This window comes from Octodon degus, unplaced genomic scaffold, assembly GCF_000260255.1.
Source record: "Octodon degus isolate 3935 unplaced genomic scaffold, OctDeg1.0 scaffold00082, whole genome shotgun sequence".
Classification (NCBI taxonomy): domain Eukaryota; kingdom Metazoa; phylum Chordata; class Mammalia; order Rodentia; family Octodontidae; genus Octodon; species Octodon degus.
In genome coordinates, this window is record NW_004524658.1 from 7,805,873 (window position 1) to 7,825,676 (window position 19,804).

Consider the following 19,804-nt stretch of genomic DNA (forward strand, 5'->3'; position numbering starts at 1 on the left):
GGGGGGCGCGGGGGGGGTTAGTCCAGAGTGTCCCCATCTTTGACGCTTAGCCAAAGTCTTCAGTCTTGTGAGCCTTCTGTAATTAAGGAGGTCCCACGGAGAGAACACATCCTGTAACAGTGACAGATGGGCTGTCTGTGTCACCTGCACCTGGACCACAGAGATTACCTTGTTTTCGAGGCCTGCTATTGCTTCACCAATGGTATCATATCCACTGTGAAAGCCTGGGCTTCCCACACAGGGCATACAGCATCCAGGTGTAGGATGACAGACTGGGAAGAGGCCAGTACACTGCACAAGCAGTCCCAGGCTTTGCCTCTAGCCCAGGAGGCTGATGCCTCTTCTTATCTAGCTTGTAGCACCCATGTGCTCCTCATGTCTTGTTCCTCAGTAAGGGGGATCATGGAGCATGAGGGAGAGGGTTGTTGGACAAATCTAATCTAGAAGAAAAGGAAAGTCCACACCCAGAGCTCCTTGACCTCAAATCCAGACCTGTGGGCCTCAGGGAAAGGTGAGGAGAGGGAGGCAGGAAAGCGCATACATGAGGAGGTGTGGAGGGGGTGTGGAGCCCCCTCTGTGGCCAGGGGCCCTGAAGGAGGGAGGTGGCAGGTGAGGAGGAGGAGGAGAGCACTGTGCACTCCCATCCTCCTGCCTTGCTCTGTGGCTCCAGGGCTGCTGTCCAAGTGGTTTGTAACCCAGAACTTGTGTCTAACCCAGGCTTGCTACAGGCTGTCCCTGGGAAGGACCACTGCCATCCTTGGCTCATCTGCGGAGCTCTCAGTCTCCACACTGGGATTTCCTACCTGTGTTTTTGGCTAGTGTGCCTTTCTTTGATTTTAGCCAAAGTCACAGACATAGAATTGATCCAGTGGTACGGGGCAGCTCAGGTGACTGCTTGTAGAAAGACTATCCATGGGCATTTCCCTAAGACATGCAGCCTATAAACCAGGTAAGAAGTCTTGCCCTTTCCCTCCAGGGAGATGGAAGAAGATGTAGGTGTTCTCAGAAAACAGAACAACCAGGAGGAAGGTTGGTGGGTGGAAAGGAAGAGCTGTAAGGTGCAGAGGAGGCATTTGTGGGTCCGCATACAATTACAGACACCAGCACTCCTGAGTCCACCAGGACCAGGCATTGCCTTTTTAATGTCTGTCTTCACCTGTCAAGTGGAGGGCAAAGGCCTTTTCTTCAGGGGAGATGGAGAGCAGTCATCTCAGTTTAATTTAAAAATATCCTGAGTATACTTCAATTAATCACCCTGTTAGACTCCTATCATTGTGATGAAATAAGCCCACATTCATCAGCGCTGTTTCTTCAAGGCCTGACCTGGCTGTAGGAGAATAGAGAGGAGTTTAACAATGTGGCTCTTGCACTGTCCCATGCTTAACTCAGACTCATAGTCACCTCATGCTTCAGCTTCTCCAGCTGTAACATAAGCACCCTAGTACTACCTGGCCTGCATGGTCATCTGTGGATGTAGAGAGATAATGTCCGCAGCATAGCCATCCAGGGAGGTGCTGGTTAGCACCGCTAACATTCTCAGTGCTTGCTTACAATAGCAATGACTTACTTGGTGCCAGACTTCATATTTTTTAAACTGACACTTATTTTTTATTAGACAGTACTCTTACAGAAAAATAAGATGGGATGAATCTGGGAACTCGTAATGAGGCCAGTGTGGCACAAAAGCAGCGGGGTCCCTGACAATGCCAGCCAAATTTTCATCTGAGAATTTATAGCACTGTAGAGTGTATAGGAAAGCTCTGCCTTTGTGGCTTTTTGCCTCCTGCATTAGGTGTGTGAAGACCATGGTGTTTGGAGACCATGTGTCTCTCAATATGTCCTTGTTGCATGGAATCCAGTAGATATCCTGACACAGGGGTATTATTAGTAATTACATGTTAAGTAAGCACAGAGAATTTCCGTCTAGCACTCTATGAAAACAATGGAGACTGGTTTCAGGAATGCAAGTGATCAGCTCCTGATTGTGAGCTGCCATGCTGCTCACTTCCTTGCAGGGAAGGGTTCAGGCTTTCTGTGTGGTCTGGGGAAAGGAGTGTGGGCACTGGCATCACACAGACCTGGGAGTGGCTGTGGATTTGACCAGTTGATTGACGCTGGTTGATCAACGAATTCTCCTTGTCCATCAGTTGTGATTTCTCCCTGTCTTATCAGTGGTAACGGCACCAACGGCATGGGATTGTTGCATGGGTGAAAGGTAGCAACGTGAGACGCTCCTGGGTTTGCCTTCTGCCTGCTTGCTTTGGCATTTGGATGACTGTGGAGTTGGCATGCTTGAAGTTGGAGGTGAAGGAGGAGAGGTGACCTCTGTAGAATGTCTTGCAAGTAAGAACGATTGGTCTGATGAGAGTGAGTGCTGTGCTGACCCCAGAGAGTGATGCCCGGCCTCTGGCTCAGCATTTCCATTGCCCACTGACTTCAAGTTGCCCTCGCTCTTTCTGGACTCCTGTGGGGGCTTTCTCATTGGTCTTACGTACATCTTAGTTAATACCCATTCTAAGTCTCCTCAGAGCAGCCAAAAGCAAAACTACAAGAGGCCATTCCTTTGCTAAATGCGCAGCACAGAGGTGCTCATTCCTGGGACCAGCCGAGCTCTGCCTGCCTTCCCGACGCCTGTGCTGTCCGGCACATGCTGTCTGGCTAGAATAGCCCTCCTTCCTGACAGACTGAGTGTGCCCTGCTCGAGGCTGCTCTTCCTTTTGGTTCCCTCTGCTTGGAGCGCTCTGGCCCTCATACTCTCTGCGACTGGCAGGCTTCCAGGCCTTGGCTGCAATGTCAGATCTACCAGTGTTGTCTCCTTGACTGACCCTGGCAGAAACTGTCTTGAGTCCATTTACCTGTCTCCTCCCCTGCAGAACAAGAGCTCCATAAGGACCAGGAAACCCCTCTGTTCCGTCTCCACCTTCCTGTACTGACTGGGGCAGTACCTGGTACACAGAAGGTTCTCAGCCACTACTTTTTGAATAAGGTGGTGGGAAGAGGAGCTGTCCAGCTGAAACACTGTAAAAAATTTGTCAAGTTGTGTGAACAGAGTACTGGTTATGCTGTTGGTCATGAGGGTGCGGTAATATCTGAGTGGAGTTTGAGCGGGAACTCTCAGTACTCTGGTTATAAAACAAGGCGTTTTAGGCCATAAACAAAGGAAATCATCTCAGAAGTAAAAATGGTGTACTGGGATGCAGCAGACTGGATTATTTGTATTTTAAGGAAGAGTCTACAGGGTGTTCAGGATCTCACTACTAGATTGGACTCGTAGTGATTCTCATGTTTACAGCCTCCCAAGTGCAGGGATTACTGGTGTGTACCATCACACCCACAGACTGGACTTTTGTGGCCTGGAATCTGACTGGAGCACCGGGAAGCTATGAGCTCTGAAATCAGACTCTCCTGTCTCTTGTTACTTGAAACTGAGTCACTTAAGCTCTGACTGCACATCTCTCTTTTTTTTTTTTTTAGTTTACAGATTCATGTATTGAATCCTTTTATTGAAACCCAATTCTAAGTTTTGGAAACATAACAGTGCTTTCTTCTTATTTAACAAAACTTTATTTTATTTATTTATTTATTTTGGTGGTACCAGGGATTGAACTCAGGACCTTCTGCTTGCCAGGCAAGCACTTAGTCCACTGGGCTATCTCCCTGGCACTAAAAAAACTTTAGAATTTTTTAAAAAAGTAAAATCCTCATTTTGTATTTGCCTGTTACTTGTTATATCATTGTTTATCTATTTATTGAATTGATTCCCCATCTTTAAAATTGGGATAATGATGTCCGCCTTGGACACTTGCTGTGGAGACTCAAGGTAGTCTGAGGTTGGCACATAGATCTGTTCAGTAGCTGGCAGTGTTTACGTTGGAATGCTACTTCAAAATCCTATTAACTCAAGACATTATATCAAAAGTCCAATTTAATTAAGAAACTATAAATAATTCTGATCGATGTGTTCTGTCATAGATGTTTTAGGGCATCAAACAATGGGGAAGATGGAAAATACATCCTGAAATAACTAAAAAAATTATAAAAATTATGATGCCAATACCATGTTCTTCAAACTAATTTTGACTGCCTTGTATTAGTTGGTTTGTTCAAATCCAGGCTCATTTACACAAGAGGTTGAGAACCGGTTGTAGGAGCAAGGAAAAAGATGTCAGAAAAACCAAAATATGGTGGACTGATGTCTAGAAATGATTATCTTAGCTGATCAGCATATATTTTTACTTTTTATCAGTTAAGCAAGGTGGAAGGAGGAAGGGCCTTAGTTTAGGTTAGTTTGGAGAGACTGCTGGCTGGCGATCTCTGGGTACCACTCCTGTGGTCCGGTGTGGGACACTGTGCAGTGTGGTGGTTGGTATGCACGTGGTCACAGAGTGGTGATGCTCCTGTAAGTCATGGAGTGTCTGCTGATCCTTGTCTTGTTGCCATCTGTCTTGTTTCAGTCACTCATCAGGCACTGGCCCAGGCCAAGTGAAGAGTCAGTGATTTTGACAAAAGCATCCTTCAAACTGTGTTACCCAGACTTATCACCAGGGTCTACCCATCAGAGCTGGCGTCTACAGCAAAGATAGCAGGAGACTAATAATGTATTACTCAGCTGCATGACCTCCAGAACTAGTGATTTTTAAAGTCAACTAAAAACAAATGTAGCTAGAGAGAAGTTTTTTTTTTTTTTTTTTTTTTTTTTAGGTTTCCCCTTGGTAACAGGACCTCAAAACTGACACGTGAAACAAATAGATACGCGATGGGTTGTGTGATCCTGTGCAAGCCAGGGACCTTTCTAAACCTGCCCTTTGTCAGATGTGGAGAATGGCAATCACCCTAAAGAGCAGTTGTTAGGAAAGAGCAGTTGCTCTGGCAAGCGCAGAGACCACCAGGTTTGATCCCTGATGCTGCATACCCTGCTGCCCCTCCCCCAGGGCATGTTAAGCCTGGGCGTGGTGGCACATGTTTATAATCCCAGCCCTGGGAAGGCTGAAATGAGGAGAATCAGTGTGAGTCTTACCTGTGTAGTGAGACCCTGTACCAAATACATAAATGGGGGAAAAAAAGACCAAAACCAAAAACGCTGTATTATGCCTCATGTAAAGCAAATGGTCTAGTGTACAGAAGTCTCAAATATATTAGACCTCCCCTACTCCAACGTCTAATCCTGGATCCTGTTTTCCGTTTTTTGTTTTGTTTTGTTTTTTCTTTTCTATAACATGGTGCTTCTAGGGGACTGTGATCTAAAGTGTCATGGCACTTCAGAGAAGGAAGGGGGCAGGGAGCTATTTGAGGGGCTTGAGAAAAGACTTTTCTACACAGATGCCGTGGAACAGTGGCAAACAGAGGACAAGAAGGAGGAGGAAGAAGAGAAGGAGACGAGCTGCTTCTTTAATGTAACACCCCACAGATACCAAGTCCTTGGATACTCAAGCCTCATATATAAAATGGTGTAGCATATACATTTAACTTGCACACACCTTCCCCTGTGTGTTGTTGTCTCTAGATTACTTATAATACCTAAGAAAATGTAATGCTGTATAAGTAGTTGTTAAATTATACTGTTCAGGGAATAATGCAAAAAAATATGTGAACTGTTCAATACTGAGGCAATTTTATTTTTTTAATGTTTTTGATTTGCAGTTGATTGAATCCAAGCATGGGAACCTACAGGTATGAAGAGCATAATGTATGTTGTTTATGTAGTTGGGAACACCCAGTTGGGTGTTTTTTGTCAGACTGTTCATAATGTGGGCATAGGACTCAGAGTTGGAGATAATTTTTCTGAGTCTTCTGCGCACGCCTTATGGCTGAACCTGCTGAAGCGTTAACAGCTCTTCCATGGGAGAGAAGACAGAAGAGGAGGTTGTAGAAGCAAAGAGACTGGTGACATTCTGACATTTGGAGCTGGCAGGAAGGAGAAGAACTACATAGAGGAAGAGAAGAAATAAGAGAGGAAACAAGCTCAGCTGGTATGGCAGAGATTCAGCGTGCTGGGGTGTAGCTCTAGATGGTTTATAAAATTGGAGTATGTTGTAAGCTCTCGGAGATCTTAGAATTGAAGGTCAGGAGGCTGTGCAGTCTTTGAGAAAGTGACTGGGTGAGGGCAGAAATGAATGCACCGAGTGTGATGTTCAGGCACGAGAAGTGGAGGCTCTAGACCAACCTTCTGAGTAGACAGAGGAAGAGGGTGGAGGTGAGGTAGCAGAAGAAGGAAGCATAGGCTTCTTGTATATTAAAAAGAAGGCATCTACCAAGGTGGAGAAATTGGGAGATGTGAGCTGGCAGTGGAACACAGGACCCTTCTCCAGGGAGAAGTCACCGATGATGGACCCTCAGCAGCGCAGTCTGGTGTCTGTAGCAGTGGCGGACTAGATGCTGGAGCTGAAGCTGCCTGGGATACCAGGCACAAGCACAGTCTGCTTGCCCATTCTGGCTGGCATGAAGGAGGTGGCATCTGTCTTCAGTGCCTTCTCAAACAATTGATTTATCTCAGTTCATCTGTTAATGAGTCTGAGAAGCTAATTGCTGCTCCTGGTATGGTCATTTTATTTTATTTTTCAAATACCTTCTGGAAATACGGTCTTTTGTTGTCTAGTGCATTAATGGATCAAGAGATGGAACCATGTCAGGGAGGGAAGAGCAAGCAGAAAAGAGTGCTGCTGAGCAAACTGCTCTTCAGATTCCACTTATGTGGCCTCTCAGGCCTTCTGGTACTTTAAACTCTGAAAAGTAGGGTGTTTCAGTCACCAAGTAAAATTAAAAAATTTTTAAAAGATGTAAAGCTAATGTGTTAGCTACACTTAAAACCACTTCTTTTATTTTTTTTTATTTTTATTTTTTTATTTAGTGTGTGTGTGTGTGTGTGTGTGTGTGTGTGTGTGTGTGTGTGTCCAGCTCAGCCCACCAGGGGGCGAGGCTGGCTGGCCTGTGGTGCTGGGGGATTGAACCGTGGTTCCTGTGCTTTGCCAAGCTTGTTCCATGTAGGTGCTTTAGACCACTGAGCCATCTCGCCAGCCCCAACCATTTCTTTTAGATTTTCTTTTTCTTTCTTTTTTATTTTAGGGAAGGGTCTACAGAGTGTTCAGGGTCTCACTACTAGATTGGACTTGTAGTGCTCTGCCTGTTTACAGCCTCCCAAGAGCTGGGATTACAGGCGCACACCACCACGCCCAGTCTCAATTGCTGTTTCAGCGTGCCCCAGAGATGGGGCTGGCACTGTAGGCCCGGGGATCGAACCCCAGGCCCCTGCTCCTGCTTGCAGGTGTTTTAATCCGCCGAATTACTTGACTGGCCCTCTTCTAGATTTTCTAAGTAGAATATTGCGGCTGAATTTAGTAATACCAAACTTGTAAAATGTGTATTTCTTTTTTTGCTGCCTAGTTAGTTTGTCTGCTATAGAGGGAATCCACCATTGCCCTTCTCATCGGTTAACCTGTCTCCTGAGGCAGGACCACATCTCACAGCCCTGGGATCCATGAGCTTTCTGTGGCCCAGGTCCCAGCCCAGCTATCCCAGGCCAGGTTGTTGAAGACCTCCTGAGAGTTTGCCTCCTGCAGCTCTCCCTTTGTGGTACTTATGGCATAGCTGGCTGGAACTTGGTGACTACTGCTGGTTTGGGGTAGTGTAATCATTCCCCTCTGGGGTCATTTTCCCATAGTATATGAGTTAGCCATAGTAGGTAGAAGCAAGATGTTATACTCCGAGTTATACTGTGTCATCTTCTAAACATGCCATGTTCTGTTATTATAGCGTCTTAGAGCCAGAAAGATTCCACGTTTCATTTTCCTGAGAGGAAGAGGCTCAGAAAATACTGGCAAGTTGTTTAAGGTTACCAATTTGACCAAATGTGTGGAATTCTTAGAAAATCTATAGTTAAGGGATAAATGTGTTCTTGGAAGAACAATTCCGAGATGCAATATGGTGTTATGGGTAGAAGGCTTGGCGGGGAAGCAGAAATGCTGGATCTTGTCTCAGCTGAAGTTGGTGCCTTCCACATTAGCCTTGGGAGGGTTTTCTGTACTCCTGGAAAGGAAAGCTAATATTTTGCTCTACCTCCCAAATTTTGAGGAACAAATGGAAATTGAGATCTCATAAAAGTAAAATTGCTGTCCAATATTTGGGATGATTACCAATATGTAAGCTGTTTCTTTTCTTTTCTTTTTTTTTTTTTTTTAAGATAAGGTCTTGCTATATAGTTTAGTCTGGCCTTGACCTCATGGCGATCCTCCTGCCTCAGTCTCCTGACAGCTGGGATTACTGTTGTGTGCCACCACATCCAGCCCTTTAAACTGTTCCTGGAGTATGAAAAATATTAAAGAATGTTAGCTCTACCTGTAGTAATTATTTGTAGAATCTTCATATAAACCATAGCTAGGCAGGTTAATGTCTGGAAGAAAGCTCTGAAATTATGCTTTTTTGTCTAATGGAAAGAGAATTTACACATGTCACCGTGTGTGAGCCTCAGCCTAATCCACTGAACTGGCAGTGGATTATTGAATGGGAGCATAGCCACACTACAGAGTGCTGCATCAGGGCGGCCTGCCCCAGAAAGGAGGTTTGGTGTTATCGCGTTCTCTTGCATTTGGCAAAAGAAATTCGCCAGTCTACCTTCAGTGTAATGGCTTTTTAGAAAAAACCTTTTCTCTAGTGAGGGAGAATTGATTTTTTTTTTTCCAGACTTGACCTGGCACCGGATCATCTGCTAAAATAACTGCAGCCGCAATTTTTGTTTCTTTCTCTGAATCCAGAGAACACAGAGCTTCGTGGCTTAAATTTACCTTCTCAAAAAAGGCTGTATGCACTGAAGGCAGAATCTGCTCTTGTGAGAAAATCACAGAACCCCTGTGCTGCTCAGGGCCATAGTGGTCGAGAGGCAGAAAGATTCACCTCCCACTTTAGAGAGAGAGAGACCTAGAAAATACATGTAAATTGTTTAAGTTTGTAACCTATATGAAGGGCAAGGTTTGTGCAAGAATCAGTGTCCTGACTTTTTCTACCATCCCTTAGCGTGTGGCCGTTTGGGGCGCAAAACAGTTACGGGGGAAGGAATTGTAGGGGGAAGGAATTGTAGGTGGGAAGGACAGGAGTTCATTATGTTTTGATCTGAAGTGACAAGGACAATAATATACAATTAAGAACCTTGTATATGAAACACGGGTTCCATTCCTCTCTAGCAGGTGTGGCAACCCTCTCTTCATTCTGTTTGTTAACAGGGTGATAATTCTGAATTTCTTTGTTACCACTTGAGCACGTTGCCTTCCCAGTGGTTGTGCATAGCTGTCTGCCGTCTTGACAGGGCCAGTGTGTCCACACAGTGGGAATTTGGGCAGAAAGAGAAGCACTGTAGCCTGGTTTCCTGCAGGAAGATGGCTTCTGAGATTCATTCTTTGTGTTGTCTTTGTTCGTTCTCCATCCATGAAGTGCTTGGCATTGCCTTGGCAACTCCATCAGGAGCCATTCGCAGCTTTGTGAAGTCTGTTGCACTCCAGACTCTCCTGGGAGCAGCTTTGCTATGGCCAGAACTGGCACCAGCCGTTTTCCTTGGGACATAGTGCCAGTGTGTGTGTGTGTGTGTGTGTGTGTGTGTGTGAGCAGGGGAGGCCTGGGCCTGCTGGCATCTCAGGGGAGTGGGGCCAGGTGTCGGAGCGGAGGTGACAACATGGAGCTGGGTGGAGAAGTCAGTGTGCCCTGGGTCTCCTAGAAAAGGGATCATGGTCACTGCTGGGTGTTGATGTTTTCTCCTAAAAGTATTTTTGGGAATATGCAGGCCAGCTTCAGCCAAATGGGACATAGGTGAAAAAGGGTCAAGAGGGTTGAATAGTGGGGCACAGTGGTACACACCTGTTTTCCTAGCAGCTCTACGAGCAGGGTGCCTGATCAGAGAGGCAGGAGGGCCCCAATTTGAAGGCTGTCTGGGTAACTTAGTTTGACTCTCTTTTATTTTTATCTATCTATCTATCTCTCTCTCTGTGTGTGTGTGTGTGTGTGTGTGTGTGTGTGTGTGTGTGTAGGGTCTCATTGCCCATCTTGGAATTATAGTGATCCTCCTGTTTTCAGCCTCCCTAGTGCTGGGATTACAGGTGTGTGCCACCATGCTTGGATTTGATTGCCGGCTCAGTGAGCCCAGGTTGTGGAGGGGATGGTGCGGCATGTGGTGCCGGGGATCGAACCCTGACCCCTGCGCTTGCCTAACCAAGTGCTTAGTTCACTCAGCTGTCTCCTGAGCCCTTTCGACTCTGTTTTAGAATGAAAGGAAGGGCTGAGAATGTAGCCCAGCGGCTGAGCCCTCTCTTGCCCACTGTAAGGTGATCTAGGTTCAATCCCCAGTGTAAAAAAAGTGGAAAGAGGCAAAAGGATGCAGACGGGCAGGAAAACTCTTGAATGATTAGAATCTGGACAGTTGGGAATGAGAATGGTCGGCACCAGGAAGTTTCTGGCATTTGGGAGGGAGGCAGTGTCTCCTGCACCCCCACACCATCAGAGGTGCTCTGGTGCCCAACCTCTAACCTCCCTGCGTCCAGTGGGCATCAGTCATCATCATTGACAGTAGGGATTGAGTACCTGCTTGTACCATTATGTGCAAAATTATGCTAGGCGGGGCCTTTATGAGCTGGCATTATGTGCCCTTTTGTATACATTAAAAATGGATAGCTGCCTGGAGAGATGGAGCCCTGTGGGCAAAGAGCTTAGCAACTTTTCATTTTGATTTTGAGACACAGTCTTGGTATTGTTGCCCAAGCTGACTTCAGACCCCTGGACTCAGGTATTCTCCTCCCCTCACCCCCCCCCCCCTCTTAAGTATAGCTGGCACAAAGGGATATGCCATTGCATGTAGCTTAACTTGTGGAAATCTAACAAAGATTTTTATTTATTTAATTCTTTTTTTTTGGCAGAACCGGGGATTGAACTCAGGCCCTTGCGCATGCCAGGGAAGCGCTTATTCCACTGAGCCATCTCCCGGGCCCTAACGAGGATTTTAATTTCCATTCTCTGCTGACAGGTCATCACCCAGGGTGATGGCTCCATGTCTGACAGTGACTGCGCAGTCTCTTAGGACCCACTGAGTGAAAGTCCCATAGGGAACACGATGGCTAGTGTTGGCCTTATTTGGGCTCCCCCTTGTCTCTTGACACTGAGACAAGGCTGAAAGTGCAGGTTGCTTTGGAAAGTGATCATGGGAATATGGGAGGAAGTGAAGCAGGGAAGCAAGGGACACACGGTGTGGCTCTTGGGAGTTGCCACCACCGGCAGTGGGAGTTCTGGGGTCAGTTTGCATACACACCTCAGTGTCCCCCCCTCAGCCACCACTGTTGGCTAACTCTGCTGTCAAACTTGGTCATTCCAAATTTGTGTTGGAACACTGGAAAGTCTGAGAACTGAACATATTTCCCATAAGATAAAATGGAAAACCAAATAATTGGCTCTGAGGCCCCCAAATTACACTTTTCCCAGGCCTTTAAATTCATTTTTTCAGAACTTTAACAAATTTTACAATGATATTTTTAAACCCTGTTTTGGCTTTCACAGTTTCCCTCTTAGCTGTACTGCTGGTGTCACTAACTTTCTTTGGAGCCGTGGTTACGTTATTTTATGCAAAGGAAGTACAAAAAAAAATACAGTGACGAATATTTTAACACAGTAACGCAAACACTATATGTGGTCTGGTCGAGAGCAGCGTTTAGAATGAAGTGTCACCATCTGTGTCCGTGGTGAGGCCCCATGTATGGCTTTCTCTTGGCCCAACAGGGATTTCCAAGTCCACTTTTACTGAGCAGGTTCCTTTTGAACTTTGCTGTTTGAGTAGTGGAAAGTTCAAGCTCAGAACTGTTCGACAACTGATGTATCATTGCATTTGCTCTAATACATGTCAGCTGTTGGCTGAGGACTGGTGGAATTGGCCTGTGGCAGGTGACTGAAAGGCTCCAGCAGTCTGCAGAGCCCCAAGTATCAATGCAGGACCTGGCATAGGGAGGCTGGACCAGCCTGTGAGGACTGTGAAGAGGAGGTCAGGCCTCTGACAGCACTGGTTTCAAGTTTGAAGTGGGGATTTTTCTCTTGTTTCTCAAAGGCTCCAAAACTGTAGTAGCAAAGTTGGTCAATCTGCACATCCCTGCACTAGGCATAGTTCTTCATTTTTCCTGAGTGGGCTGTATGGCTGGAATGAGAATGCCTAGGATGGTCCTGAATACATTACATTTTGCTGGAATCAATGGAAATTAAATTGCCCCTGCAGTCAGTCTAGCTGAGCTCAGGAGTTGTAGACCCGGCGTCTGGAGGAGTCTGGTTGTGATTTTGTACTCAGGTGTTTTAAGGCAGACAGAATGCCAAGTTCTGGTTGAGAGTATATTGCATGTGATCCACTTTCTGTACCCTTTGCTTTAAGGGACCCCTGCTTGGGAAGCTTGGTGTAGCACAAATGCCTGATATAAGTTGGACAACAATTCTGTTAGAGGATGGTACTGACCCTATTCTGAGCATCTTCTAGAACATTAGACACTGCATGAACATACCTGATTCTCACAGGAGGACTGAATTCTGGGTCGTGTTGGCTCCTCTTGGCAGATAAGAGTCTTTACAGTTTCTGTAAATGTTTCTCTTATTTGGAGCCACTTTATGAATATCAAGAAAGCAGTACAATAACCATGTCATACTGCTCAGAATATCTCTACATTCATAATGTATGTTGAAATAAGTTTTATGGCATGGTATGTGCCAACTTTTAAAACTTCTGAGATATAAGTCAGCACCACAGTGAGGTACTTCTTCATGCAACCACTTGGGAAAACAATTTGATAGCTCCTCAGAGGGTTAAATATGGAGCTGGCATATGATGTAGTCATTTCATTCCTACATACAGTGTAGGAGGAATGAAAATGTGTTCACGTAGAAACTTGTAGGTGAATGTTCATAACAGCATTCATAGTAGCCTTAAAGTAGAAACAACCCAAATGTCCCATCAGCTGATGAACAGACACACAAAATTTGATACATTAATATTTATTCATAAAAATAGATACTGAGACATTCTACTAACTACATGGATGAACCTTGTAAACATACTGAGAAAAAGAAGCCAATTGCAGAGGCCACACGTGATAATTCCATTTATATGAAATGTCTAGAACAAGCTGATCTGTAAAGACAGAAATTAGGCTAGTGGCTGCCTAGACTGGGAGACAGGAGGTGAAGAGTGATTGTTAATGGATGCAGGGTTTCTTTTTGGGGTGGTGGAAATGGCCTGGAATTCAAGGTTGTAGAACCTTGTGATTATACCACCAGCCACTGACTTGTACAATTACATTTTAATACTCCAACACCTCAAAACTTCTGGCAGAATATTTATGTCGATAAAAAATGAATATCAACACTAACTCAAGAACTGCTTTTTTACCTAATGTTTTGCTAACAGTCTTTCAGGTTGTTACAAAAGCCTTTCACAGTTGATGAATTGATCTTACTTAATTTCTTCTCATGCAAGCTAATATAATGCTTTACTTATGTCCTGACCTTGGGCAACTCTAGAGTCTAGACAAATCCAGACCATTTTTAGGAAGTAAGTGTGTCTGTGCTTTTCTGTCTCAGAAAAGAGAAAAGAGTTTATGATAGTGAACCTAGCTCCCAAACTAAAGGGAAGCTGCGCCCCAGGGGGGTCTCTTACCTCATCTCGCTATTCTGGAGGACAGCCTCAGGCCCAAGGCTTCAGGCAGGAAGATTTAAAGTCAGTATTGGACACAGCTTCCTGATCCTTCATGTTGGGAGCAAGGTCATGGCCCTTCTCTGGGCTCACGGAGGTGGGCGTTGGCACCATGAGGAGCCTGAACTGCTGACTCCGTGGTCAGCACTAAGAGGCTGGGACTCAGCTAGGACTTTACTTCTGCTGTCCTACTTCAGCTTCCAGAGTGGTGGCTCTTTGTTCCCCGGCCTAATTAACTGTGTGTTTGCAAATAATTTAGAATTGGTAGGAAGTACGGGGGGGGGGGGGGGGAATAAAAGGGACCACAGGTTTGTGCTTGTCTCCTGGGTGTTTGGAGAGACGAAGTGATTTCCAAGCAGAACTTGGAGCCCAGGAGGTCGGAGCCTGGAGGCCTGCGTTCCAGGGCCAGGTCTGCTATCCCTCACTGGCTGCAAGTCGTCTACCTTTTCCTGATTTTGCTTTGTAAAACATGATATCGTTGGATGACCTTGGAGAACTTTATGACTCTGAAAAATTCTAGAATTTTTCTTAATAGCATCAACTTGGGGCCAGGGAGATGGCTCAGTGGAATAAGCCCTTCCCTGGCAAGTTCAAGCCCCAGTTCCGCAAAAAACAAAGACGGGGCCTGGGAGATGGCTCAGTAGAATAAGTGCTTGCCTGGCAAGCACAAGGGCCTGAGTTCAATCCCCGGTTCCGCAAAAAAAAAAAAAAAAAAAAAAAAACAAAGACAAACAAAAAACAAAAAAAACCCAGAATAGCTTCAACTTTCCCAGCAATGCTTTTTACCTGTCTTTTCATAGCCTCCATCAGCCTTTACCTCTTTCCTGCCTTCTGTTGAAATGAATGCTTGCCTTGTGTGTGTCATCAGTGCTGCCCTTTTGCCACCAATCTTAATCCTTTCCCTCCTCAGTGGCTTTGTGTCAGCCCCACCTTTATGATTCTGCTTGAATTGCTCTAGGATACAGTAGGAGTCTCTGCCTTTTTGTTACTTATTTTGCTTCATTCATTTTTAGTAGATCTAGTATATGCTGTTTTGTATTTCTCTAATTTTTCCAAAAATCTTGTTTCTTAGGAAGAAAGCATGATGTGAAATGAAGGACACTTTAAATCACAGCGTTAGAGTTACTTCTTTAAAGTAAAAGAGCTGGGGTCGGGGAGATGGCTCAGTGGAATAAGTGCTTCCCTGGCAAACACAAGGACCTGAGTTCAATCCCTGGTTCAGGAAAAAAAAAAAAAAGATTTAAAGAGCTAAATTCTGGAAAAAAAAATTAAAGTAACAGAGTTGATAATGTGACTGGTCCTTGGTTTCCTGTAGAAGGGTTTGGGCTAGAAGGTTGGATAATGTTGGTGGATGCATGGGGAGGGTATCACGTAGGTGGAAAGAACTTGTCTTCTCCTGCACTTTTGCAAATGAAATCATGTCAACACCTGTAACAGAGTTAATGATTGTCCCGGTAATTAGTTCCTTTTCATTGACGGAGAATTAATGATTGTCCCCAGTAATCAGTTCCACTTCTGAATACCCCTTTAGAGTCTCAAATAGTATTACGAAGTGACTAAATCACTCTGTAGAAAATTTAGCCTTTTTTTTTTTTTTTTTTTTTTGCTGAACCTGGGATTGAATGCAGGCCCTTGCGCTTGCCAGGGAAGCACTTATTCCACTGCCCCATCTCCCCAGCCAAATTTAGCCATTTTAAAGTTTTTCCTATTTCTTTCTGGGTAAAGATGGAATAAAGATCATTCAGGTCACAGGCATCTTCTGGCCAGAGCTCTTGGTCAGCCTTAGAGGTTGTGCCTGGATTACTTCTTGCTTTTTTTAGGATAACTAATTTTCCTTTTGTTCATATCCTTTCTGGTGCTCATCTTCTAAATAAACATCCATGTGAGACTGCTGCTTTCCTGTCTTCCCGGTAGATATTCTTTTAGGCTGAGGAGCAGTTGTTGGGTAACAGGTCAGGTGTATTAATAGGCAGGCCATATGGTTCATAGACATTTTGCTCTCAACAACATGATAGGGATTCTGGTGGTAAGATTTTTGTTTTTAATTTTAACTATGAAAGTGTAAGAGCCATCTGCTGTTATTTTTTGTATGTGATACTGGTGAGTTATTAATTTTAGTAACAGTGCTCCCATGCAGTTAGCACTGTTGGACGTGGAGGCTGCGTGGCAACACGGGCACATTTCACTTTCAGTAGTAGTGGCTGTCAGATGTGTGTCGCATCAGAGTCCCTTTGTAGCCTACATGCAGTTAGGTCTTGGGCAGCGTGTGGCTTCTGTCCTGACTGGTTAAATATGTTAGCTGTACTGACTGCTTGGGAAGAGGTTGTAGAGCAAACCAGACAGGGTCCTGTGATGGTGATGCCAGGCTGGGGTGGGACCACTTTAACTAACATCATGGAAGCCCTGAAAGGAGGATAAAGCTGAAATCTGAAGGATGATAAGGAGTCAGTTAAGGGAAAATCAGTGAAAATTTCAAGGGAGAGAATGCTAAGAGGAAGGGAGGAATAAGAGCAAAGGCTCAGAGTGAGGATTAAAGATGGCTTGGGAAGAAGTCCACAGGGCCAAACTTCTAAGTAAGAGGGAGAGAAGAATGCAGGGAAATCAGGGCACAAAGGGGCTAGGTGGTTACTATTGAAGGGTTACAAAGAGATGATATAATCCAGCTTACAGTTTTATAGTGCTTGTTTTGGCTGCTGAGTTTAAGTGGGCTGTTAGGAGCAAGAAGAGGAGAAGCAGAGAGACTGATCAGGCAACTCTTGCTGTTGTGCAGAAGAGACTGACCAATGGGTTGGGGTGTGACTCAGTGGTACAGTGCTTGCTTGGCATCTTGGAGGCCTCAGGTTCAATCTGTAGTATCAAAAACTTATTTTAAAGAAGAGATTGATGGAGAAATGATATGCTGAGGTTGTGTAGTGTGGTGGTAAGAAGAGAGAGATGTTGGGATATATTTTGGAAATGGAATCTGTGTACATAGTGCATGGTGCTTAGGTTTCCAGTCTGATCATCTTGGTGATTGGTTGTAGTGCTTTTACTCAGATAGGAGGGCTGGTGGGTCTCTTTTGGCCAATAAGTTGTTGATCACTAATGGGCACCCAAGTATGTATGTGTAGTAAACATGAACCTGAAGGCTCCATGAGAGACGAAAGCTGAAATACTCATTTAAAGTATGTGAAGATAAAGGATGTCTACAGGAAAGAGACTTAAGTCTGGGCCCTAGATATGTCTTCATCTAGAAATCTGAAAGAGGTGACAGCACATGACACTGATGAAGGAACCCAGAGAAGTTGGAGAGAACCGTGTGCCATCTAGTCTCCTGGAATGGAAAGGTATTTCCCAAGGGTGGTGAGCAGTGACCTCATCATTGGATTTCAAGAGCTCGCACCCAGCACCTGCATAGCAAGGCAATTTGAAAAATTTGTTCTGTAGCTGTAAACTCAATGATGATTGGCTGGGCCAGTGCTGCCAACAGAACTCTCAGCCACAGTGGGATCTCCTTGGAGGTAATGATCAGGAGGCTTTCTTTAAGTCAAGGTCAAGGTTTGTGAGATTTTCATACCATTACTAAAGCGGCAAAGATGAACTGGTGTGTGTGTGTGTGTGTGTGTGTGTGTGTGTATGTTTAAATTTGTTGTTATAATAGCAATTGTATATAGAGTTGGTACAAATGAGTTCTCTGAAAATACTCAATAATTAAATTCTAATCAATCTTTAAGGCTTAAGGATCATCTAAAATAAAAGATTATATAAGTGCATGAAGGCACATGTGAAAATGTTAACATTTTAAATTAATACTTAGCATGTTAATCCTGACAAGGTCTCAAATTACTTTAGAAATGTTGTCTTTTCTTAGTATCAGTGGAGCCATATGAATTGGCGGCAACTTCTCTTTGGTAGTTAGCTGTTAGCTTTAGATCACGGAAAGGTATTACTGTATTATCTGTCACTTGATAGAGACATTATATAAAAGAAGTATAGCAAATGCTGGAATTCTACCTTCGTTAAAGTCAATGTATTATGTACGTCAGTGAATGTCTTAAATTGGGGGGCAAAACTTTTTGTATCATGCACTGCACAATAGGTTTGTATTTATTTTTTTGTTTATTTCTTTGTTTTGAGACAGGGTCTCACTGTGTAGTCTAGGCTGGTTTTGAATTCATTATGTGGCCCAGGTTGGCCTCAAACTCATGGTGATCCTCCTGCCTCTTATATGCTGGGATTAGAGGCATGTGTTACCATGTCCAGCCCGTGTATTATAGTTTAATTAAAGGATTTTTTTTCATTGTTTTTCTTTTGGTAACGGGAACTAACACAATACCTTTGTACTGAGCTGTATCTCCAGGCTATCTGTCTGTCTATCTATCTATCTATCTATCTATCTATCTATCTATCATCTATCTTTTTACTTTTTAAATTAAGAAATGTTTTTTTACTTTTAATTTAAAATTAAAAAAAAGATTTGAGATATGTTCTCTTGCTAAGTCTCTGAGTGTTCAGGTTGGGCTTAAACTTGAGATCCTTCTGCCTCAGTCTCCTAGAGTGCTGAGATTACAAATATATATCACCACTTCCCAACTTCCTGCTGTATTAAGAACATTTTCCCTACAAGCCAAAGCAAGAGTACACTGTGAATAAGATGATTTCTTTCTTTCTTTGGTAGCTCCCATTAAGTTTGGAGAAACGGTAGGTTTGAAATTAAGCAAAACTGCCTTTACTTTCCAGAACTATTTTTTTACACTATATTTAGTACAGGCTCTACAGGGTCTCACTGGAGAGATTAGACTCATAATGCTTTTTCTGTTTTCAGCCTCCCAAGTGCTGGGATTACAGATGTGTGCCACCAGGCCCAGTCTCAGTCACTGTCCCAGCACGCCCCAGGTATGGGGTTGGCATGGTATGCTGGGGATCAAACCCGGGTCTCTGCATCTGCCTAAGCAGGCACTTTAATCTGCTGAGCTATCTGGCCAGTCCTACTTTCCAGAAGTTTGGATGGATGGCACAGGCAAACTGTAAATGCGTATTCTTCCCTTGTAGCCTACTGATGCTCAGATGAACTCATCATAACTAGATGAAATTATTAGGCTGAGAGCTGGTGGTGGCTTGTGTTGAGAAGTATTTATTTGATTATTCAGCTGAATACCTGATTTACTGCAGAAGGAAACAAAGCCGGTAGTAACACATTAGAAAATGTTGCTTTTCCATAATTTTAGCAGACTGACTTTGTTCTGTTGCTGTGCATTAAAACAAAGTTTTACAGTACTTGAAAGTGCTGCATTTTCCCAAGACTAAACTGAAAGTAGGTCATTTACCTGGTTCACTTAATCCCATTTTCAAACACTAATGTTCAAGCCTTAGGACTCAAGCATGGTACTTTTCCTCCATTTGACTCTACTCGTAGTGATAAATGAGTAATTGGTAATCCAGTGTGACAGCTCTGTGCTTGCTTTGTGTGAAGCTCATAGGAGGTAACAAGCATGCACTTGGATCCCTCCTGAGACTTATCTTTTCAAGGAGTCAGACTGTCCTTGGGTGATTCCTGGTTTTTCCTGTTTAGAGCCACTTGTAGGATGGGCAGGCAGAGTAATGGAGGCCTTTGGCTCGCCTCTCTCCTCGCTTGCCTTCCCTCCTCTTTTCTACCATTTAGGGAAAGGAAGATGAAAGACCTTTTGGGGTGGGGCTGCAGGAGTGGGCAGGGGCTCACCACATGCCTGGGTAGTGTTGGTAGAGCCGAAGTGCAAATCGGTCCTGTGTCTCACCTACCACCTTCTGCAGCGCTCAGCACGGCCTGGCATCTCAGCGCTGCCTGGCAAGAACACACTTAATACCTCCTTATTGAATATTGATTGACTACCGGGTCTTATGTAGCACTATGGGAGAGTTTTTCTTCTTTCTCCTTTGCTGCTTGTTTTCTTGAAATGCCTGTGGTGCAGCATTAAACCAGATCCCAAGCCCCACTGGTGTGTGTGAGTGTGTGTGTGTAGGGATCTCTTGTTTTGCTGCACGGAAGGATCCCCTTTGTCTCAGAAACCTCAAATATTTAAATTGTTTGGGACAAAAAGCAATAGTCCTTGCCTATTGAGAGACGCTTTTACAATCTGTACTTGTCTCCCCATT

At 44.4% G+C, this 19,804-nt stretch overlaps 1 protein-coding gene across 1 annotated transcript in view; it reads left to right on the forward strand.

Annotated features, from left to right (window-relative positions):
• The window catches only part of Kif5c (kinesin family member 5C), a 161,596-nt gene that overhangs the window by 31,501 nt on the left and 110,291 nt on the right, over positions 1 to 19,804 (forward strand). The gene's annotated exons all lie outside the window — the stretch shown is intronic.